The sequence below is a fragment of the Lontra canadensis genome, unplaced genomic scaffold (genome assembly GCF_010015895.1).
Source record: "Lontra canadensis isolate GAN:19392208 unplaced genomic scaffold, GSC_riverotter_1.0 scaffold89, whole genome shotgun sequence".
NCBI classification, from domain to species: domain Eukaryota; kingdom Metazoa; phylum Chordata; class Mammalia; order Carnivora; family Mustelidae; genus Lontra; species Lontra canadensis.
In genome coordinates, this window is record NW_022631083.1 from 7828879 (window position 1) to 7854279 (window position 25401).

Below are 25401 nucleotides of genomic sequence, written 5' to 3' on the forward strand. Positions count from 1 at the left end.
ATATATATATATATATATATATACACACACACACACATTTTTTTCCCACTGCTTACATTACAGCCTTGTACATAGCAAAAGATCAGTAAAGACCATGTGGCACTGGCTCCCATGAATTCTTTTGACTGCAACTTGTTTATCTTCTTCAGAGTACCATCTGCCAAATAACAGATTATAGATTCCTTTACATCTTGACTCATATACGTAGTTATCTATTTAAAAATCCCAGTTAATGGAGGGAACTAGAGACATTTTTAAAATTGAAGAGTTACTTACCGAAATAGACAACATGAAACAATGTTCAACATCATTAGCCATGGGGGAAATTCAAATTAAAACCACAATGAAGTATTACTACAGACCTGTCAGAATGACTAAAATTAAAAATAGTAGCAACACCCAAAGCTGGTGAGGATGTGGACAAACCAGATCACTCACCCACGGCTGGTAGGACTGCAGACTTATAGAGCCCCTCTGGAAAGCATTTGGCATTTTCTTATAAAACCACACATGCAATTATCATGTGGATCAGCAATCATACTCCTGGTGTTTATCCCAGAGAAATAAAAAGATGTGTTGATGTTAAACCTGTGTATACAGGTCCCTAGGAGTTTAATTCCTATTAGCCACAAACTGGAAACAGTGCAAGTACCCTTCCATGGGTGAATGGTTGAACAAACCGTGGTCCATCCACAGCATGGAATACTACTCAGCAATGAAAAAGATAATAAATACGTTCAACACCTGGATGAATCCCATGAGATCGAAGCTGAGTGAACAAAGCCAATCTCAAAAGTTTATTCAGTGTGTGGTTCCATTTATATAACGTTCTTGGGATGGCAAAATTATAGAAATGGAAGACAGGTGAGTGGTTGCAAGGGGCTGAGGAGGGGTTAGAAGCAGGAAGGAAGTGGGTATGATTGTCAAAGAGTAACACAGTGGATCTCTGTGGGGATGGAAACATTCTGTATCCGTATCTGGACTCTGATGTTGATACATGAATCTACACGTATAATAAAATGGCAAAGAACTAAACGCACAAAACACAAAACATGCACACTGAGAGACAGAGAGACAGACACACACATAGAGAGAAGAAGCAAATAAAAACATGTAAAGCTAGAAAATCTGGATAAGATGAGTGGATTGCTTTAATATAAATTCCCTGGTTGTGATATTGTGCTCAATTTTTGCAAGATGTTACCCCATGAACTGGTGGGGAAGGGGACCAGGCAAAGGGTATACAAGATCACAAATCTCTAAGTTTTTATTCCTGATAACTACATGTGAATTTACAATTATCTCAACATTTAAAGTTTAATTGGAAAAAAAGAAATGAACAACCAAATTGAACTCCATTTGTTGGGTTCTTGTAAATTACCCCTCTATCTCATTCTGCTGTTCCCGTGGATGGAGGATAATCATAGGTGACTATGGTGATAAAATGAGACTATGCTTACAATACTCTTAGCTCCATGGTTTAGTACATAGGATATGTTCAATAAACATTAATAAATGATCATTAAGAGAAACATATCATCAATTCACACACTTCCCCTATGTCTCAAGGGTGGATGAGGTCTTTTGCTACTTACTTAGTTATGTTACTTAACATAGGGCCCTTTGGATTGCCTGCAATTTGGAAATGGCTCATTAGCTTACACTTCATTGCATTTTTGACAAATGGGGTGAGATTGGGCACAAGAAGACTGAACTATCACACTCACTCAAGACCATCGGGAGAAGACCCTGTCTCCGCTTCCCATCTTCCCCTAAAGAGGCTATTTGACTCTTTTTGGTAAGCAGGCAAGGGAGGAGGGGGGAGGTAAGGAGAAAGTTGGGGGGGAAGGTACAGAAGCAAGACAGAAACTCTTGTTCCTCACTCTTTTATGCCTTATTTACGCTAAACTTCTCTCTTCCGGTGTGCCTTTACTGTTTTTTTTTTTTTAAAGCTACATCCCCTGCTGAGACATTTTCATGGCCAAGAAGAAGGGGAGGCCCCTGGACTAGAGGGGAGCGAGCATCCTGCTCAGACAGCATTCTCTTCAGAGTGTTTGTGAGTCAACTCTATGATCCACCGTCCACACATCCACATGTATCCAAATTTTGCTTGTGTGCCTTTTGAAAACACAAAATTAGAGTCATCTCACTCTTTTTGAAATGGCCCACTTCCCAAGAAGAATGCGAGAGGGAACAGAATAAAAAAATCTTAATGAAGCAGGAGAGGAGCCAGACGCAAGGTGCGAGCTTGCCATTGTGGTTGAAAATCTCCTGTGCGCGCCCACAGAAAGGCCTCGCTGCCTGCCAAGTGTTCTTTCTCTCTGCAAGCAGACTGCTCCGAGAACAGGGCAGGGAACATTGGCACCAGGAGGGGTCTGCTTCCGCTTCCTCCCGCTCTCTAGAGGAGCATTTTCCCCAAGGTTTGGGGACCAGGGAAATATGCCATATTGAAAAGAAAGGCACCAGGCAGAGCTGACATTTTTATCAACCCAAATTCCTAAATGAGTTCTTTGGGAAGTGAACATCCAAAGAAAGCAGCCAGTCACCTTCAAAATTACAATCTTCATTATGCTGCTGGGGAACCAGTTGTGAAAAGTGGCTCAAAAAAATGCCCTCAGATTCACGAAGAAAGGGGAGATTGTTTTGGCGTTTGGCCAGGTCAGAAAAGGGGGTTTAGTGGATGCAAAGTATACCTGTAATTTGGTCCTCCACCTTTATTCGCCCACCTTCCACCTCGAGCATACGTTTTTCTCCTCTGCTGGGCACTGAGCTAGAAGCATAAGGTAGAAGCCAGACTGAGCTTCTGTCCTCAAAAAGGAATAGAACTCCAAGGGACTTAGGTAGAAGGTCATAGAAACTGATGTATACTAGGTCTGGGGACACTTAAATCCTTCCAAGTCAAGGAGGACCTCCCAGAGGAGGTGCCTTGTCAGCTAAGATCTGAATGATGAGAAGTGGGAAGCTGGAAAAGATGTTAAGAGAGAAGGATGGAGAATAGGGGAAGAGATGAGAAATACTTTAGAGCAATGCTTCTTAACACAATGTTGTTTTGCTCCCCCAGAGGACATTTGGCAATTTCTGGGGACATCTGGCAATTCCGGGGGACGTTTTTGATTGTCTCAATAGGAGTGGCGGGGGTAAGTTAGAAGGCAGAGATGTCGCTAAATATCTCACAATGCACAGAATAGACACACAACAAGAATTATCCAACACAAAATCCAGGAGTGCCGGGACTGGAAAGCCTGGCCTATGAGTAAGACACCAGGCAGGGTCTATTGGCAGAACTCTGTTCTCAGTACACATTTATTCTCAGGGTTCCGAAAGTAATTAAATGAGTTCCATGTGCCGTTTCTGGGCATTGGGGTATTATTTTTGGTCAATCTTCAAAAGCTTGTTTTTTGTGTGTGTTGTGTTGTATTGTTTGTTTTTATATTTTTGGCGGTTGAAGAGATAGAGTAAGGGATGTAGTAATGGAGAAGGGGTAAAACACACAGATTGTACTGGAAATTTTAAAAACCTTTGTTACAGCAATGTCTCCTCCTTATTGTTTGCTCCCAGTATCTCCTGTGTCTTTGACCAAGCTACTGCTTTCTTCTTTCTCTTTCTCTCTGTCTTTCTTTCTCTCTCTCTCTCTTTCTTTCTTTCCTTCCTTCCTTCTTTCTTTTAACTCGAAGAAACATAAGCAAGGAAGACTGGACATGGCATCGACATTGACCAAAGAGAACTCTGCAGATTACCAAAATAGATAAAAATAGGGTTATCCAATAAGGCAAGCAGAGCTAAAGCTTCTAAAATTGTGTTTGAATATTGAGATTATTTGGGTTACATCATCTGTGTTAAGACACTAATAAATAGTTCCTGGCTTATACCTCAGCTCTCATCAGTATTAATGCAAGAATGAAAGTATGTCATAAGGATTCTGAGTCTACTAAGAACGTTTCCACCAGCAGTGGAAAGTGGTGACATATCTGGTTTGGGCACTAAGATGTGATATAAAATCCTCCTTGCTCATTTCCTATCTTGACAATCCATACAACCCTTAAACAAAGGAGGTGAAATCACTTTTGGAAAATCTTCTTACAGAGTGTGAATATCTCATATCCCAGGCACATGGTCAGTTAATATATTCTGGCATACACGAAGGAATTTGCCAAACACTGACAGCACTGGGTAACACTTAATTTTACTATTGCATATTTATGAAATTAATGATATAACACTTACTATCCCTCCTAACTTTAACTCTGGATGATGGTATTTGATCCTGTGGGAACACACAGTCATTAAGCCAGGAATTAAATGCAAGAGTAATCTGAAATTTTGAGGGGAGGGGGGCAAAGAGAAATGAATATGAGAGACTAAGTTATATATTAAATACAGGAGCTTAATGAGAACAAAGTAAGACAAATAGGTTGGTACTTTCCCCCACTGTGCCAGCTAACACTTCATTTTATAGCAGTGATCCATGCCCACTGTTATGATTGAGGGGATATCAAACCCCAAATTCTGTAAGTCCAAGTATATGCTACATTTCTGGATTCATAAATCTACCACAGACCCCATGCCTCACTATCAGTATAGCATAGGTATATAGGAAGAAAGACAGGAAGACAGGAAGGAAGGAAGGAAGGAAGGCAGACTCCTTAATAGCCTATCTGCATTTTGTTAGCTAGAAAGACGGATTTTCATTACACAAGTATTTAAAATATTATACTTGATTATGGATCACAGGTCTTTACTGTGAATATTTGTAACCATGTGATTAACAACTGTAGACAGAAAGTGACTGTGGCAGCTGATTAGAAATGGTAATGCCTTTTCTCATTTTTGAAATCCAAATCCAGTTTTCAGGGCAAAGCTTCCAGATCCCAGGACTGATCTAAAGCATCTCTATATTCCACAGATGAGGCTCTGAATATTATCAAAGTGGAACAGCAAAGCAGAGCCACATATCTGTTCAAAATCACTTGGGGTTGGAGGACAACCTTCTTGTTGGGTCACCTGGGTGACTCAATCACTTAAGTATCTAACTCTTGATTTTGCCTCTGGGTCCTGAGATCCTGCTCTGAGTTGGGAAATCTACACTCAGTAGGGAGTCTGCTTGAGATTCTCTCTCTCCCTCCCCGCCATCCCACCCTCTTCCCCTCTCCTCTCACCACCCCCCACCCCTCCTTCATGCTTTCTCCTTTTCTCAGATAAATAATTTTTTTTAAATGAATCTTCTTGTCATAGGAATCATGGAATAAAAACTTCATATTCTTACTATTTAAGAACTGATAGTAAGGGACAGTTTTAGTAGTTCCAGTCACAAAATATGCTTGTTAACCTGGATTAGGGATGGCAAACAGAATTCACCTGGTGGATAAGCCCTGGGCTCCTGGTTGGTAGGCTGGAGCCTCTATTGAAACCCAGGTGGACTAGAGTAGGATTCCTTGCCAACCTCTGCCCTGGGCATGGGAGAGAGAAATGGTGACATGAATGTCACATAATTGTCATCTCAGCCCGGAATGATTTCTAGTAACTAAACAGCAAAGTTCTGGAAAGGGGCTTCAAGAACTTTTCTTTAGCTGAATTATAGTACTGATGAATTTATCTATGCATGATACAGAAGTTCTTTTCTCCCGGTATAGTGTGTGATATACATACATCTTATAGAATACATTGTAGATGATACACTATTTGCTACATTTAGTTACATTTATTACGAAAAAAGAACTCCTTTTGAGTTTTAATGCAAAGGCACTTTGTATTTCCCCAAACACACCTCTCCAATTTAAGTCCTATCATGAGACAAGACTTTAAGGGGACACTTCCGTTTTTATAGGCTGATTTTTACAACAGATAATTAATGCCAAAGCAACTTGCCCTAACCTTTCAAGATGGGACTAACTAAAGTGTAACAATCATGACTGCAAAAAAGAAAGACTATGGAAATGCAGGCTTGAAAGAATAAATTTAGGTATAAGAGAAGCGCAGTAAAAGGAATGCACACTGTATGGACAGCTAGAGCCACTGAAGAGTCTTTGATCAAAAATGACGGCAGAACTGTCTTGCTCCAAGAAAATTTCTAGGGAAGCCAGTGCCTCCGGCTTTCACTGTAGCTTCTGCGGGAATTGTGCCCATTGCCTGCCTTAAGAGAACTGAATAAAGCAGGAAGAGAAAGGAGTGAGAAGGTAGGAAGAAACAATTGTATCTGTCCTATGTGGAAACCCATTAAAATACTGAGCCCATCTCTGGGGTCTATTTTGGAGATTATGTATTACACTGTATGTACATAACCACTGGTCTGTCCACATGTAACCACATTTATAGTGAAAAGTCTGAATTTCAATTATTTGGTCAACTTAAACAGTCTTTTTTTAAGGCTTGTGCACGCAGACAAGTACAAAAAAGACTGTGCAGCGTGTAATTTTGTGGGCAAATTAGCACAGGGTTTGATATTTCAAGTGTTCATTAAATTAAAAAATATATAAATTGTTCATCAAATTCAAAAAATACAAAAAATAGTATTCCTAAGGACTCATCAGAATTCTGTAAAAAAAATGTTAAGTCATCTGTGTTCTTTTATCTTATGCTGCTAATTAATGTCATTTGAGAGAGTGTGATGACACTATCAGCCGGTCTCCTCCCGTATTTTTTATTAAGTTCTTACATTCTTATACATTTTTTCTTTATCTTCTTGAATTCCTAATTACTTTCTTAGTAGTTAACATCCAGCGCCACAGTGGTTTCAGGAGTTTAAGTGTTTAAATTTTCATTCCAGTACAGTTAACATACAGGTTCATGTTCGTTTCAGGGGTACAGCAGAGTGTAATTTCACAATTCTGCACGTTGCTCAGGGTTCATCACCGTAAGCGTACTCTTCATCTACCCGTATGCATATTTTTGTATCTTTAAAAGCTAACGTTTTTTTCTCGCTTCACTACTAACCCAGTTATTAAAGGGCCCCAGCCACCCGCGGCCGGTTGCAAGAACAATGTGGCAAATGATCGAGGTGGTGCCGGGTAGGCTGATGACTTTATACGCCGCGTCCCGGCTCGGTGACCCACAAATCTCCTTTGATATGCCAGGCAGGAGAAAGAGCTTGAAAGGATCAGGAGGAGAGGGGCCCCGATGAAGCCATCATGTGACAAGCATCCTAAGCCGGCGGCGGCGCGGGGCGGCGCGCGGGGCCGGGCGCGGGCGGCGGGCGGCGGGCCCGGCTGATAGAGACGTCCGAGGCGCCCGAGCGACCCGCGCGGGGCCCAGCAGCGCGGGCGCGGCGACCGCAGAGGACACGGCCGGCGCGCGCCGGGCGAGCCGGGAAGCAATCTTCGATAAATTAAAGAAATCTCCATGGAAATTAGCATGAAACATTTTCTAATCTGCCGCTTTTCACTGCCGACAAGGGTCACTGGTTTAGCTTCCCTCTTATTTTATTATTCCCCAGCCACCCCCTCGGCTTCTGGCTGCCCCTCCACTCCGCTCGGGGTTTTCCGCCCGTCCCTATTGTCGCCGTCCTCGGATTCTTAACCCTTTTAGACCATCTTCCCTGGAGAAGGATATTCTTCTGGTTGCAGCTCCGGGTGTGATGAACGCTGCCAGTGCCAAGGCTAAGGCCGCTGCTGCCCCGACTCCCCCGCCACCACGACTATTCTGCGGCTAATACGACCACCAGCAACAGCACGAAGGCAGCGGGAGCCCCGGGGAGTAGCCCCGGCCGTTTCTCATCCCAGCCAGGCCATCACCACCCTGCACCGCCTCCTTTCCAAGTCAGGCTGCGGGGGCCTGGGAAGGGGAGGGGGGCAGGCTCTGCAGCTGCCCCGCCCCAAAACTGTGTCCGGACGGTGTCCCGCCGCACCTCCCGGTTGCTGTGACGGGCAACCAGGACCGAGAGCTCCGCGCGCTCCGCGACTCCAAACGCGCAAGGTGCAGGATGGGGGGTGTGCGCGCGTACCCTCAGGCAGGCCACTCAACTCTCCCCTGATAAAATGCGGCTGATGGATAACATCGTCCTAAGGCTGTGGAGAGCACCCTGGGAGGCAGAGGGAATGAAACCGCTTGGGCCACAGGAGATGCCCAGAAAATGACATTGATACCCACACAACCTGCAACAGTTTAAAACAAAACAAAACAAACAAACAAAAACAAACGAAATTGGGTGTAAAATTTTAAGTTGTGTAAATTCCTTATGTAGTCTCTTTCTCATTAAGCATCCCTCCCTATGTGGATCCTTTGAGACTCAGGACTCAATTTTCATCAAATAAATAGAAAATGCGGGGAGGAAAGTACAGGCATGGAGTGTCACACGTGTTAAGCATCTTTCCAGACACTATCTTATTTAATCTCTCCAACAGCCCGATTTTGGAGAGTTGTTTGCAGTCAGAGGCTCTGCTGCGGGGTTTTCCATCTCCATATTTCTAGTTCCAGGCGGGGATAGAGGCCACTTGACACCATCAAATGTCTCTGGGTTCCAGGTTTCTCTGGGTTCTACTGAGCTAAAAACCGTATATTCCTCCTGTAATCTAAGAAACTCTGCAAGTTATCCATCACTCCCATTTTGTGGATGGGCAAACGGTTGAGAAAGTCAAGGGGCTGGACCCAAGTCACACCTTAACTGATGGTGGTGGTGGTGAAACTTGTGGGTCCCGCTGATCCCAGGGCATGTTCAATCGCCAGATCATGACCGTTATGGAAAAGAGGAAATAGAGGCGAACAGAGGCGCAATGGCTTTTCCAAAGACACCGGGCTAATAAATTGCAGCCAAGATCTGTAGCGGGTTTACCCAGATCTGTAGTATGTGCTGTCTCCACCGTAGCACGGGGAGGCAACAAAGCTGTTATTGGAAAAATCATCATTCAGTTTCAGGCTGTGGTTCTACACTTTGTATGAGCAGAACCAGACTTCCTCATCTTCATTTTGTGAAGAGTTTATATATAGTCCTTTCCATGTTGAGGCGTGTAGAAATTTAGAGATCTCTTTGAAACTTCCTCAATGACCTGATATCTCATTCCCAGACAGCACAGGCTGTGTTGAAACAATATCTCAAAAAGAAAGCTTGTTTTGTTTTGTTTGGGTGTTTTTTTGCTTTTGTTTTTATTTTTGTTTTTTTACAAAATTCAGATGGTAAGGTTTGAATGATATTTTGATTTTTAGGGGGTGTGTGGAACATTAAATCAATGAACACTGATTTTACATGTAAATATAATTTTATAAGTAAATATAATTTTATAAGTAAAATTATATTTCAGATGTATAAGGAAGTTCGTTATTTAAACAATGTAAATTATTTTGTAAAAATGGGTATTTTGAATCTAAAGAATTATGTTTTTAATCTCGTTTTGGTATCTTTAATTTTGTGTGCATACACCTATCTGTGAAAAGTGATGTTGATCACATAAGAACACTTTGTGATAAGCAGGTAAGAGGAGAACAAGCTGTAAGAAAGGAAAATCAGGGAGTTTGGTAGATTTTTCTTGTCTATTGCAAGTAAGAAACAAAGTTAGATACTGTGTACTGTTGTTATTGAATCACAGAGTCGTTAATGAATATCTACATCTTAGCTGAGGTCCAGAATAAGGTTTCCTGAACTGATGATGTAAAAGAATCACACTGATGATTGCTCCATGGCTAAGAAGCAGCTTAAAAATCCTAAAGCTCATTTTGGGAATCCTAACTCCTGTTGATCAAAAATCCCAGGATTCTGAGTTTACCAGGAGAGTTCAAGCCAAATCCAAACATTCCTTTATCTGTGGCTGTTGTCTGTTCTTCCAGGTAACTTTATCCCAAGTCTTCCCTCTGAACATTACCTTCAACTATTCCAAGAAAATATACGGTGTGTTAAGGCAGGACATGTGCAAACCACTCAATGCAATGGAAAGGCATTAAGAAACCAAAGGCCTGCATGAAATGTACGAACTAACATGACCAAAGTTGTTATATAACTTGAAAAGTGAATGTATTTCATAAAATGATTTAATACAAGAATTTAATTATACCAAATAGGCTTTAAAGCACATACGCAAAGGTATGTCTAGATTTTAAACAACTCTTAGTCAAAAATGCTTAATTGCATACAATAATTCAAGGCTCTATTCTCAACAGGTAAGAAATAGACAAAAATAGCCTAGTGAATAAAACGTAATTATGAGGCGGGCTACTATGAATGAGGTTGTTGAATGGCTGTTGCATCAGTGTGTCCTAGAGGACCCTGATGACTGCTTGAGGTGCTCACTGCTCATTATCTTGTTCTACTACTTAACATCTCCTCAGTTTTCGTCTAATCCCCAGCCCACCCTCATACAGCCTTTGCTTTAGAGAGGCAGAGGTCCACCTTCAAGGGTGGGTTTGATCGAAGGATATTTTTGTCTCATTTCCAGATTATTTAAAGATTGGACTTTTGGTCCAATTCAGGCTAATGAGATGCTGGATGTTGGGGACACATTCTTTCCTGCTCTTAAAAAGGAGCCAGTTCATTTCTCACCATCACCAGGCATGTACCCCGAAATCATGAGGGCCACCACAATATCTAGATGCACGGGGAAATTAAACTCAAGGTAGAGAAAAGCACAGAGACGAGAAGAATCTGGCTCCGGGTAACCCTAAGTCTGTTCCCTGTGATCCTCTGCTTAGATGAGCTCCTGGTTCCCCTTTCTGTTTCAATGGATGAAAGTTGTTTTTCTGTGATGTACAACTAAACCATCCTAAATGATACATGAACTTTTCTAGGAAAAATAACATCATACTTTTATCAGTGAGGAACCTGACACACTCCTCTAACATTGTTTTCCTGTATTTTTTTTTTTGGTTGTTGATTGGCTTTTCATGTGTCAGCACTTTCATCAAACAATTTTCCATAGAGGTGGATAGGTTAATTAGTCATTCTTCTAACATGGTTGATCAACCTTTTCTTTCTTTCTTTTTTTCTTTCTTTCTCTTTTCCCTTCCTTCCTTCCTTCTTTTTTTTTCCTTACTGATGGTTTGGAAAAATATCTTTCAGCTTCATCAGTTGTTATTGTATAATTTTTTAAGTAAACATTTTCATTGAAATGCAACCTACATAAAAGTAAGCAGATCATAAGGGTGCAACTTGACTTTTCACAAAGGGAGGGCACCCATGCAACCAGCATCTGGATCAAACAACAAAGTTTCATTAATACACCCTCATGCCCCTTCCCAGGTACTAACCCACCCTCCCAACTAAAAATAACCAATATCCTAGTGAATAACCCCAGAGAGTCACACTGCTTATTTTAAAAACTTTAAATTTTATGTAAATCAAATTGTACTCAACGTACTCTTTTGAATAGTGCAAAGTATATATTCTAATTTGTCTGGTTCTTAATTCAATATTATGTTGGTGGTATCTTCTTTGTAGTTTATTTTATTTTATTTTTAAAAGATTTTGTTTACTTATTTATTTGATGGAGAGAGAGAGAGAGATAGAGCACAATCAGGGGAGCAGCAAGCAGAGGGAGAAGCATGGTCCCCAATGAGTAGGAAACCTAATCTGGGGCTCCATCCCAGTACCCTGGGATTCTGACCTGAGCTGAAGGTGGATGCTTAACTGATTGAGCCATTCAGGTGCCCCTGTGGTTACTTTAATTGTTGTGTAGTATTCCATGTCATGAATGTACCATGACTATCATTAATTGTTTCTCCTTTCTATTGTTTGCTATCAGGGTTATGCTGGTCTTCTAAAATGAAAATCATCATTTTTCTTGTTTTTCTATTCTTTGGAGGGGTCTTGTACAATATTATTTCTTCCTTAAATGTTCAAAAATATAAACAGTGAAACCATCGGTTCTAGGGTTTTCTTTGGGGAATAGCTTGTAATAATGTATTTGATGTGTTTAATAAATATAGAAAAAAGTGTTGCTTGTAATTCTTCCTATATCAGAGTTGCAAAGCTATGTTTTCATAGGAGTTTGTCCATTTAATGTAACTCTTCAAAATCATTGGCATGAAGTTGCTTGTAATATCCTATTATCTTACTGGTGGCATTTCTCCCTCTTCTCCCCATATCTCTGATCTTAGTACTACTTTTTATTCTAGTAGTCTTACTTTTTATTCTAGCCGTCTTTTGAAAAGTGAGCTTTTAACTTTATTATTTTCTCTCCAGTGTATTTTTTAAATTACATGAATATAATTCTGCTGTGACTCATTGCTTCCTTCCTTTTACTTTTTTGAAAGTTTAATTTGCACTTCTGCTTCCAACTTTTTTAGAGGCCACATAGGTGATTTTTAGCCATTATTTTTTTTTTCTAATGTATGCTTTCAAGACTGTCACTTCCTTGTACACACTACTTACATTGCATCTCATATGTCTTGAAAAGTTGCATTTTCATCATCATTCAACAGAAAATATATTCTAATAGCCATCCCGAGTGCTTTAGAAATGTATTGATAAACTTCAAGTATAAGAGCTTTTCTGTTCTCTGTTTCTATTGATTGTTACTGTAATTACACTGTGGTTAGAGAATATACTTTCTGTGATTTCAATCCTTGGAAATTTGTGAAGACCATATGGCTCAGCATATGGTCTTGAGTTATTGAGTGCAGATTTCTATGTATGTAAATAAGGTCAAGTTTGAAAATCACATGATTGAAATCATCTATACTCTTACTAATTTTTGTCTGTTTCTTCTTTTAGTTGCTGAACCGGGTGGTTAAAATCACACAATAATTGCAAATTATTTATTTCTCCTAATTTGTCTTATCAATCTCTCTGTCTCTCTTTTAAGGCTATAGTTTTAGGTGCATATAAATTTAGAATTTTTATGTCATCCTGTTAGATTGAAACTTTCATCATTATGAAACACTTTTTGACTTAAAGTCTACATTGCCTGCTATTATAATTGGAAATCTGCGTTTTTGTGTTTAGTTTTTGCATGGCTTAAATTTTCCACTTTAATTTCCTAAACTTTCTAAAATATATATACTTAATGTTTTCTTATATTCTTATCTTATAATATAATATTCTTATAATAATATTTTATACATACAAGAGATGTAAATAAAGTCATATACATCATCTATATTTTTCATATCTATTCATATATGTATGTATAATTTTCTGCTTGTTTTATGCAATCTGATGTCTTTGTCAGAAAATCATCCATCCTTTAAGATTTATCCAATCTTTTCATCTGTTTATATTTGATGTATTTTGTTACTACTGATATATTTGAATTTAAATTTCTCATCTTATTATTTTTTCCATTTTCATTCCATTTTTCTTCTTTATTCATTTGTTAGTTACATATTTTCCTTTCTTCCATTTTTTTTTTTTACACCATAGAGAGAACCACATACATCCTTGATTTTGGTATCTAATATAAATTAATCCTCATCACTTTCTGGAGAGTTCAAGATCCTTCAAAGATTACATTATTATTATTATTATTATTATTATATTCAGAGTATACTTAAATACATGTACATAATTGTATTATTAATCTCTATTATTATTGCTCTTCATTTCTTCATTTTCTTGTCTTAATCTATTTTTCTCCTAAATTTCTCCTTTCAGTAGTTTTTTTTTAGTGTGTGCTGCAAGAAATAAATTCTCTCTGGTGAGTGTATATACAGATAATACAGATATCTGTCACTTTCATCTTTGAAGATTATTTTTAGTGGATGGAATTCTAGGTTAGCTGTTAAACACTTTAAATATTCTCTTCCATTTTCTTCTCTTTCCCATAATTTCTGTTGTAAAGTCAACTGTCAGCCTTACTGTCTCTATTCTGAAGTTCTGTAACTGCTTTTGAGAATTTGAGATTTTTCTATAAGGTTTTGATTGTTAATATTTTACCTTCGATATGCTTACATGCAATTTTCTTTGTATTTATCCTGATCTATGTTTGTAAATCTTAAAATCAGGGGTTTGATGCTTTTCACCATTTCTAGAAAAGTCTTGTCCATTACCACTTCAAGTATCACTTCTGGACATTCTCTCTCTCCTCCCTTTAAGGAATTTAAATTATGTGGATATTCTAACCTTTCATTGCATCACAAATATGCTTGTATTCTTTTATGGATTTTGCACTTTTCTGTCTCTGCTTTAGTATGGATGTCTTCAGTAAATTGTATTTCAGTTAACTGTTCTTATCTTTTTCTGTGTCTTATATGCTGTCAATCCCATTTATTCATTTCTTAAATTTGGTCATTTTATTTCTCAGTGCTAGGCTTTCTCTTTGATTTTTTTTCTCCTTTGTAAGTTACTGGATGAAATTGTCCATTTTGGTAGGTTATTTTCTTAAACATATTAAGTGCATTTATTTTAAAGTCTATGTCCAATAATGTCAGTATCTAAATTCCCTCTGGGTCTGTTTTTATTATCTTTTTTTTTCTGTTGCTTTATAATTATTTAGGCTTACCATCTAGTAAGCCTTATACTTGTTGATTAAATGCTACATTTAAATATATATATATATATAAAATAGTTTTCTAAGGTTTTTGCTGTAGTCACCTCTCTCCAGAGAATATTTTTCTTTTGCTTTATTATAGGCAGTTAGCAAAGGTGAAGATCATCTTAAATCTGCCTGGTAATAATCAAGGGGAAACCTCATTTTAGTCTTTTTGAGAGCTGCTCTATTTCTGAATCATTTTTTTTTCCAAAATGTTATTCAATAGAAATGTAACATGAACCACTTTATCATTTCAAACTATCCAAAACACAATTAAAAAATAGAAAGCAAAAAAGGCAGGTAATTTTACTGTTACTTCTTCTAACCCCATATACAAAATATAATTGTCTCAAAGTGCTATCATTATAAATTTATTGGTGAGATATTAGCATTCTTTTTTGTCATAAGACTTCAGTATCTGCTGGGTATTTTACAGTTAGAGTAGTAGGTCTGAATTTGAGCTGGGACACTTTATATGCCCAATAACCTCATTGTAGCTTGTGGCTACTATATTAGAAATGAAGCTTATACTCCTAAGTTATAGCTCTCTGATGTTCCTAACTGGAACTCTGTGGTATTTACCATGACCTCCTTTCCTGAAGATTTCTAACTTCAATTTTATCCTCTCAATTTAATGTGACTTCCTTAATCTCTGTTTGCATTCTCAGACTATTAACTGCTACTTCTTATTAAACTTCTTATCTTCCTAGTTCTGAATCAGCAAATGACTTCATAAGAAACATGGAACAGAAATAAAAAGCTCACCTAAACATACTTCTTTCTGGTATCTTGGTCTCTCAAGTCCTGGCTGCCTGGGTAACATGGAACTCCAACTTCCTGTCTCCTAATCTTATTCAACTGCCAAATCTCTGCTCAGAGTCCTTGTTTCTTCCTGCCACTTGCCACTTCACTTTGTAGTCTCTTGGATCTGTATCATTTATTAATTGTCATATGACTTAAGTGGAAAAGTAGCACAGAATTGCAGGCTCACAGCTATGTACTTCCCTCTTTAACTGCATCCTGGCATCTAAGTCCTGCCTGCTTTGGTAGCCCTCCAATGATTCAACAGAGGTTTTGTTGTTGTATTTTGTTCAGCTCTTCTAGTTATATTTGGTGTCAGTTTTGGTCTGCATCAAGGTAATGTTGCACCACATCCCATTTTTATAATCTATGCTGCTGATTTTTAAAATGGATCTTAATATGTGACAATTAGTGGAAGAAAAATAATTACACTGTATTTTGGAATGTCACAGGTGTTACTTACATCAGTTTTCACAACTTGAAAAATTGTCACACTCCTCATTTTTCCCTTGAAAAACATGGATGCCCTGGTGTAAAACACAGATATACCAGAGTATATGACATAAAACCAATAGTTATCAATATTCACACTTACACCTAAGGGAAAGATATCATATTCAATAATTCACTACTCAAATGAGAATAAGTGAATTGCAAGGCTCGAATGACAGATGCTTTGTATGAAGAATATAAATACCAATAACCAGAATTCCTAAAGAAAATCTTAAGATAAAAATTAAAATAAAATGTAATCTCAAAAATAAAAATAAGTTATGTGTAGGCAATACCTCCAAGTAAGAAAATAATATTGTGATCATTAAGACTTGATTTCTGAATGCTCTAAAATATGAGAAATTATGTTTAGTCCATATAAAAGTGGGCACATTGTCTTAATAGATGGGTCTACATTCAAATTCAATGAGATCTCATCTGGGATAATAATAAGTCAACATGACTAGTATAAGAAAACATTTGGATGTTCTTATTGAATGCACTGATTCCAATTCCTAAGCCAGGCAATGGCTGCTTAGTATGGGTGTTGAGTAGTCATCTAAACTTATTAACAGTCTTCAAGTGTGTTAAAAACCTATACATCAGTACACTGCTCCCTCCTCCAATCAGCTTTGTTTGTTTCATCTGTTTGTCTCATCATTACCACACTAAAAGCATCTGATGGGTATTCAGTCTCCTGGAAAATATTTACCTCGGCTATTCCTTTTCATCTGCTTTGATTTCTTCTGCCAAAATAATGAAGCTCTTATGCAATGTCACCTTGCTGAGGAAGTCGAGGTCCTGAGAATACAGATTTCACAAAGATAGATAAGGTATGCCCAGAGAGTAGTTGAATCATGTTTGGAGTAGAGAGGAAAGCAAGCATGTCTGGAAAAATGAAAGCATGGATCTCTCCAACTTTGAGAGTTGAGAAGAAGACTCTCAAAGTCTTCTTTTTATATCTTTTTTATATCCCAAATTACAATGACTATTGTCTTTGTGATGAAGTTACATAATCTTTAATAGTGTTCTAAGACCAGTCTTGCATTCCTATCCACTTCATCTTACACATGCCTCCCCATGGCCCCAACTCCATTGGAATCCCTTCTGTTTCACACATGTATTGAGCTTTCATTCTACACTGGACATTCATGCCTGCTGTTCCCCTCTCTAAATCCCCAAACCCCTCAAATGGGTAAATCCTACATACCCCTCGAGCCCACCTTCAAGATCATCTCTCTATCTTCTCAGACTCTCTAGAGTCCAGTGAATGTTCATATTGATAATTATTTTTAAATGATTCTCTTCTTTTGATCAGTGAAGGCTTGGGCCATGTCTTTGTTGTCTTGGTGTTTCATCTCCAGTGTCTGGTGCGGTGCTTGTATCAAAGTACATCACTTTTCATCTCATAGAAAGGAAAGAAAATCATGAAAAAAAAAAAAGTCTTCCCTGGGTTCTAGGAACTTTTATAAATTACTTCTTACAAGAAACATAATCTGATTTTAAAATAAATAGACCAGATAAAAATATAGAACTGGAAGGAATTATTTTAAGAAACTAAATTATATAATCACTTCACCTTGCTGATAAGAAAACTGAGGTCCAGGGAGCACCAGTGATTCTTACTAGAGCTGATATTAATGATGATGATAATAATAACGACAATATCCAAGCCATCTCCATCCAGGGCAGACCCCACCACAATGTGCAATTTCCCTTGTCCACTCCAGCATGTTCTCTGTGATTCTCAGCAGCCATGTAACAACACAGCAATAATAAAGTACTCGAGTTTGTAGAGGATTTTCTTTCCTAATAGAATCTAATCAATGCTATCCCTATAACTGTGTCACTCTAACTTACATACACTTGAATAGCAATTTTAGTCTTCTTCTGATAATAAAGGTGTTTATTAAATCAGTTAGGATGTTTTAGTGGCAAATACAGAAAACCTAACAGAAAAGTGGTTTACATAATGATGACTTTGAAATGTCACATAATAATAAGCCTAAGGGTAGGGCAGTTTGAAAGATAATTCACCGGCTTAATGATGTAATGCATGTGCCAGGTTCTTTTTGTCCTTCTGCTCTGCAAATCTTGACACACTGGCCTTTGCTCTCGTGACTTTTTTTTGTCGTTGGTGGTTGTAATATGCCTGCAACAGTTCTAAGTACTGTATTCCCATACAGATACTTCCAGTGGTAGTAGAGGAGAAAAGTTTCTTCCCGTTTTAGCAGCAAGAGAAACTTTCTTAGAATCTCTACTTAAGTCTCGCTGACCAGAGCTGTGTCACAAGCTCATTTCTGAACAAATTGCTGACAGACGGGTCATTGTATCACCATGGCTAACATAGACTTATCAGCGTTCCCTTCCTTGCTTTGGAGAAGTTACAGCTTCTCTTGAAGTAGATGGCTTACTGGGAAAAAAGGCAAGTATGAAGGAGTTACCAACCATGGGCCACGAACAGTGCCCACATTTATCTCGGATTTTTTTTTTAAGATTTTATTTATTTATTTGACAGAGAGACAGAGATCACAAGTAAGCAGAGAGGCAGGCAGAGAGAGAGAGAAAGGGAAGCAGGCTCCCTGTTGAGCAGAGAGCCCGATGCGGGGCTCGATCCCAGGACCCTGAGATCATGACCTGAGCCGCAGGCAGAGGCTTTAACCCACTAAGCCACCCAGGCACCCCTACCTCAGATTTTTAAATAAAAATCAGGTAATCGCCTAATTGGCCTTTAACAGAGATAATATTAATTATCTCACACGTTTGTCAAATTTTACACAAAACTGTAGCGATAATATTTCAACTTCCCTTTGAAGTCTTAAAATGCTGGTATGATACATTCAACTGCTAAACATTTTCTAATATCATCCCAAACTGTATCTATAAAACAATGTGAGAATAAACACAGTTTTCTGTCATTATTCGCCTGATAGCTATTTCTAGGATCATGTCTTAAAAGGAACAAAGACCGACTATTTATATGAAACTGATCAATACAAAGAGACATCCGGAGGATCTGACTGGATTGTGTCAGATAAAATTAGTATGCCAGGAGCTCAAATGTCATAAAGACAGAAGACTCAACTTCATGAGGGACTTATTAGCAGTCAGACATAGCTCATTGTCCTGCACAGACATATGCTGTCTATGCCAAGCATGCGTGATGCTATCTTAATGAACAGAGGAAGAACTCATTTTGCATCTGTAAAGTTTACCAGCAAGTTGAATAATTACACTATTGGTGGAAAAAAAAATAAGCCCTCAAATGTTCCATGTTTCTGTCTCATATAAAAATATTATTTCTTGCCCAAATCTTCCTCCTGACACCCAACCATTGTACTCCATATCAAATAAATAGATAAAAATATTAATTTCCCCCATGTCTGTCCTGGTCTATGGATGTTCATGTTTATTTATAATCATGCTGGTTCTCTTGGGCTGCGAGCTGCCTTGGGGAGGAGGTCCCTGTGGCTGCCCATTCAGTCTACATTGTACTTAACACAGTGTCACGTGCAGAAAGGTGCTTTGTGATCAATATCGGGAATCTAATTGTAAAAGATAGAATTAAAATGAATTTTATACTTGTTTAAGTGAAATAAACAGTGGCTCCTCATTCAGGGGAAGAATACAGTTACAGGAAAACTATCTTGCCATTATCTTCTCATGAATATCAATAGTGAATGTCAGGCTAAAGCATGGAAAAGAAAATAAAAGAAAATATGATGACTTAACAATAAGTTGATATTTTGTTATATAGAATATGTACATATTAATCTGTATATAAGTATATGTATATGTAACTTCACATACCTACAGATATTCATATATATAAAAGTATACAAGTGGGGCACTTGGTTGGCTGTCAGTGGAGCATGAAACTCTTGATCTCAGTGTTGTAAGTTCGAGTCCCACATTGGGCGTAGAAATTACCTAAAAAGAAAATCCTTAATATGTAAATAAATAAATAAATAAAATAAAGCTACACAAGTATTAACAAAATACAAGTAGTATTGTTGTATTAGCTGGAGTCAGAGGGTACACAAACCAATTCTATTAACTCAGCCACAAAGGACATCAGAGAGCTCAAGGTCATGGTGTCATGTGGGGGTTGTTGGCAAGTGAGAAACAGACATGAGGACGAGGCACAGGAAGACTCTGAATGGGAACCGACCCACCTCTATTGTCCCTACCCACTCTGGCAGTTGGTTTCTGGAACTGCAACACCCCACTAAAGTTCTCAACACTTCGAAAGTCAAATTAAATCATTTCTAAAATGCTCCTGTATGTCAGCATCACTCCTTCAACATAGAATCCCAGTTAGCTGAGCCTAGGACAAAAATTTCATTCCAGGGGCACCTGCGTTGCTTAGTCAGTTGAGTGGATTTTCTTTTCTTTTTTTAAGATTTTATTTATTTATTTGACAGAGAGAGAGAGATCACAAGTAGGCAGAGCAGCAGGCAGAGAGAGAGAAGGAAGCAGGCTCCCTGCTGAGCAGAGACCTCCTCTCCCCCTTCCCCATGCGGGGCTTGATCCCAGAACCCAGAGATTATGGCCTGAACTCAACGCAGAGACTTAACCCATTGAGCCGTCCAGGCGCCCTGAGCAGCCATTTCTTGATTTCAATTCAGATCATGATCTTGGGGTCCTGAGATAGAGCCCTGCATTGGGTTCTGTGCTCAATGGGACATCTGCTTAAGGATTCTCCCTCTGTCTCTCCCCCTGCTCTCTCTCTCTCTCTCTTTCTCTCATAAATAAAATCAATCTTAAAGAAAAAAATCTCATTCCAGGTACTATGAAGCGAGAAGAAAGAAAACATGATCCTTCTCATTTCGAAATGGCATCCCACCAAAACTGACACAGTGGGGACCTTGCCTAAAGTACAAAAAGCAGACAGACACTAAGAAGGCAAGAGTACAGAAGGGTCCACCACTGTTTATCATCTATGTAAATCCTTCTTCATCTACTCACACCTCCAGGAGGGAAACAGAAAATGGATACTCAGCCCATCAGACAGTCATGCCACAATAAACCTGCTTACTCTTTCCCCAAAAGGAGACAACTCAAAGTCTTGTCAATTCATTTGAACCTGCTCGAAGTCCAGGATTCCTGGGTGATGTTCATTCCTCATATGCAGACACCATCATCACATGTTGAAATTCATCATTCTTGAAGCAAATGGTAAGTAGCATACCCCAAATACAATGCTGAGGGAAGAAGAAAATAAATTGGAAGCTGAGGTGTGTAAATGTACTTGCAACAAAAAACAGACATGCGGGGACATGTCTGTGCATTATCCTCACTGGGACAAGTGTGCATGAAACAGAGGTGCTATTTATAACTTCTCTCCCTCATGGCTCATTCTGCATCTGCCTACAGCTAGCACCCCAGCTGATCAAGGAGGTTGTTGCTGTTTTTAACCTGATTACTCAAACTCTTATTGTTGTTGGAGACAGATCTTTCATAGAGTTTTCAGTGTATGATTTTTTTTTCATTGAATTTTACTATCATAAATGGTAAGATAAGAAGGTGTCTTGAGAGACCACGTGGGTTTCACCCACAATCTTCCTTCTCCATTATGAAGCAATAATCTGATTTTTTCCTTTACAGTCAGGATTAATCACACCAAGCCATACTAAAATGTCTGTTTCATCCATTTTTGTTTTTGTTTTTGTTTTTGTTCTTGTTTTGTTTTGTTTTGTTTTGAGAGTCATAAAATGTTGAAAATGACCAGGTGGCATTAGCTTCCAATGCAATGGAAATGTTGTATGTCCTGGTGGAAATATTCGTCCCTGCTGAACTAATGTCTCTAAACTAGCAGGCCCCAAATTTATAGACATAAGAAGCAACATTCCTTTTAAAGTAGCACTGTAACTGAGACTTCAATAGACCATTCAAAGGTCTTATAATGACAGATACTTCTAGGTTATGGCAAATATTGGTAAGGCAAATGAATCAAAATACAACAGTCCTTTGCCTTCTCAATTTTTTTTCAAGTTCCGCCCCCCCTTAGAAGTGATGTTACGCAGAAACCCATAACAATGTTAGAGTAATGACTAAGTCCCTTTATAGGACTCCTTGCAGATGCTTGATGGACAAAGACAACAAATCCAAATCCATATTATATATGTCTTCCAGCGAGGAAAAGTGGCAACCCATCTTAGAAAGGTTTCAATGTTGTTATCTTGTTACAAAACATCTGGCTTGTCCTCCTAAGATGTAATATATGTCTGTATTTTAATGCTACTTATGTGGAAGGTAAATTGGACATCCTCAGTGGGAGTAGCCTAAATGATCTTGGTAAAGGGGAAGTCCCTGTTTCTAAGTCACCCTGAGCATTTAACCTTGTTCCATGGCCACTTGAAATATGTAACTAGCACAAAGGAAAGACACTTCAAGAAAACCAGTGCCTCCTCCACAATGATTGTGACCTTTTGGTAAGCAGCCCAAAATAACCTCACCATCTGTGGTCTTCTGAAAAGTTGCATGCCTCCTCTGTAAATCTCTTTGTTATGATTTTCCAAACTTGCTCCTTCAATGTCCTGACCACATGGAAAAACAAATTGCTACATCAGTGGATCACAAGCAAATCACTGCAGCTGTAAGACCTTGCATTTTTGTGAAATCTACCTCTAAACCAATGGCCTGATGCTGTCCGGCTAAGTCATTTATATGCCTATTAATCCTCTTTCTTCTCCTGCCATCCATATGGTATTATCCATGTAGAAGGGCAAGCCGCAAAATGTCTTCTGGAATTGATGAGGCAGTCAAGGGTTCTGGAAACTAATTTGGACACAGTGGAAACCATGAGACAATACAGAGACGGCATGCTGCTCTTCCTGTTTATTCAGGCAAACTTCTGCTAATATTTTCTAATGGGAGAGAGAGGAAAGCATCTGCTAATATTTTCTAATGGGAGAGAGAGGAAAGCATTCCCAAATCCACATGCCAGTGAGTGTGCAAGTTTCTCCAAGAGAAATCACATCTAGAACAGCAGTTACAGTTGGAGCTAAATCTATTCCATTTAAGCTAATTCATGCTCACTCTGTGAGGTTCCTCACTTTCTGCACCTCCACAATTAGAGAGATAAGTAGAGTTATATTAAGAATCACCAGTCCCAGGGACTCCTGGGTGGCTCAGTTGGTTAAGTGTCTGCCTTCAGCTCAGGTCATGATCCCAGGGTACTGGGATTGATCCCCACATACAATTCCCTGCTCAGCGGAGAGCCTGCTTCTCTCTCTCCCTCTGCCTGCTGTCCACCTCCCCCAGCTTGTGTGTGCTCTCTCTCTCTCTCTCTCTCTCATTCCCTGTGTCAAATAAATAAAAATAAAATCTTAAAAAAAAAAAAAAAAGAATCACAATACCCCAGGGTGCCTGGGTGGCATAGTCGGTAAAACATCAAACTCTTGATTTCAACTCAGGTCATGATCTCAGGATCCTGGAATCAAGTCCCATATAGTGTTCCATGCTAAGCAAGGAGTCAGCTTGAGGGGTCTCTCCTTTCCCTTCTGTGTCTCTCCTTGCTCTCTCTCTAAAAGAAAGAAAGAATCATCTGTCCTGCATGTCTCAAGTCTTTGATGGCAGCACTAATCTCTTTCGGGAGGAAAGGGAGAATATTTCCCTAGGGATGTGGTATTACTTTTAATTTACTACTTCATTTAGAGAAAGAAGCTCCAAGGGACACAATGGTATTATAATAACCTTTGTTTATGGGTCACAAAAACTTGAGGGAATTTTTCCAGTGTGTGTGTGTGTGTGTGTGTGTGTGATGTATTTCAAATATAGAATTTCTCATTTCAAATATATACTCTATTACTAGGAAAGGAAAAAAGAATGACTTTGGAGTCCATTAAGCCATATACCTACTTATTATCTGACATCTATAAGCTACCATTCTAATGGAGCACAGTGGTATTTTAGGATTTTTTTTTTTTTGAGCAATAGTGGTTGAGTTAATATCTCCTAATTCATAAAACGTCTAGATATTTCCTCTTTGTTTGTGACAAATAGCTTCATGTCCCTTTGAGAAAGACTTGAAGCATCATGATACATACTTTGATGTCATTACAAGGTCAAGTCATGAGGTTATCTGCCTCCATTTCATTTAAGGATAACTGGATCCAGAAACTAATATTGCACTATATGTTAACTAAGTAAAACTTAAATTAAATGAATGAATAAATAAATAGTAATATAAGTAAGGACAACTGAGTCTAGGTACCAATTCAGGTGTTGGGATAAGGTTTAGGATGGCAAATACACATCATGGTTTCTCAGAATTAGCCTAAGCTTCCCAGACATGAAACTCTATCCTCTCTCAACATATACAACCTATTATTCCATTTAGAAATTTGGAAAACTTCTAGTAACTCTTAATCTGCTTTGTCCTATAAGATCTCATAATCCTTAACCAAGGTCAAAGACTTTTGGAAGTCTGTTTACCAAGCTGGTCTTTTTTTCTGGAGATTAAAAGCAATCACCTAGCTTCTGCTCTTCTGCCATCCTCTTACCCACCAAAACCAGAAACCTTATTTCAAGTGCAGTCTCTCAAAAGCATCTGGAATCTTAAACAAATTACTATAAGCATGTTTCACAGATGTTGGTGCTCTTATGGCATGATATTTTTCTCAAAGTCTTAGCAAGAGTGTTTTCGGTTATTTCTCAGGGAATACAATTAAGAAATGACCTAAAAAAAGACCACTGCACTGCAGTCTTCTAATCCCAAAGTCTTAGAGGATTCCTCTACGTATTATGACAAGGCTTTTCTGGTCTTTCATCACCTTTGAGTTCCAGGTTTCAGATTTTCAGCATCCATCCAAGGAAATAATTAAAATTACTTCCTGGGAATCTGACTGGCATACTGGAATCATATTAATTTGATCAAATCAAAGGTAATGATCTTTCATTTAAAAAGAAAAAACAAACTCAGATCCATCTCTCTATCCCTATACACATTTCCCAGATTTTGGTCAACATGAGTTAGTAATTCATTAGTATATTTTTAATATGAAAGCATTTTTATGAAGTTTTGAGTTTGTAATTTTTTCCAGAAGTATTCTGGAATATAGTTCTTGTGACATTTGGAGAGGGAAGCAGGATTTAGGAATGCTCAGAAGAGGAGGCTAAGAAGAAAAGCAATAATTAATAGTTAAAGCAAACGGTTTTGGCAAGAATGTTACTTAAAACACTTTCATGCAACAGTGAGAGAGTCTCATCAACAAGGAAAGAGGGGTCCTCTAGTTTCCAAGGAAATGACAAGACCCTCGAATCTCCTGTATACATCCTTCTTTAAATTCTGTATTTTCCCAATGATTGTTCTATTGATCTAAAAACTGGTGAAGCTTTTAATTTAACTGACAATACCATTCAGTGGAAGTTCTTCTGGCTCAGAAGAGAAGTTTAAGAAACCTTTATTTTCTCATGTATCCTCAATTTAATCATTAGGGTTCTAATGTTTCCCAATCAAGTTTTTTATCTTTGACATAGAAGATATGGAGAAGCTTTGAATTCAGTAGGTATTGTAATTTAAGTCAAATATTAAGCTTAGACTTTGAATGCTTCTACTCTATTGAAGCATGAGATGAGATCAAGAAAGTATCTGGATTTCAGGACCCGTGGGTGGCTCATTCAGTTAAGTGACTGACTCTTAATTTTGGCTCAGGTCATGGTCTCAAGGTTGTGAGATTATATCCAGCACGGAGCCTGCTTAAAGTTTTCTCTCTCC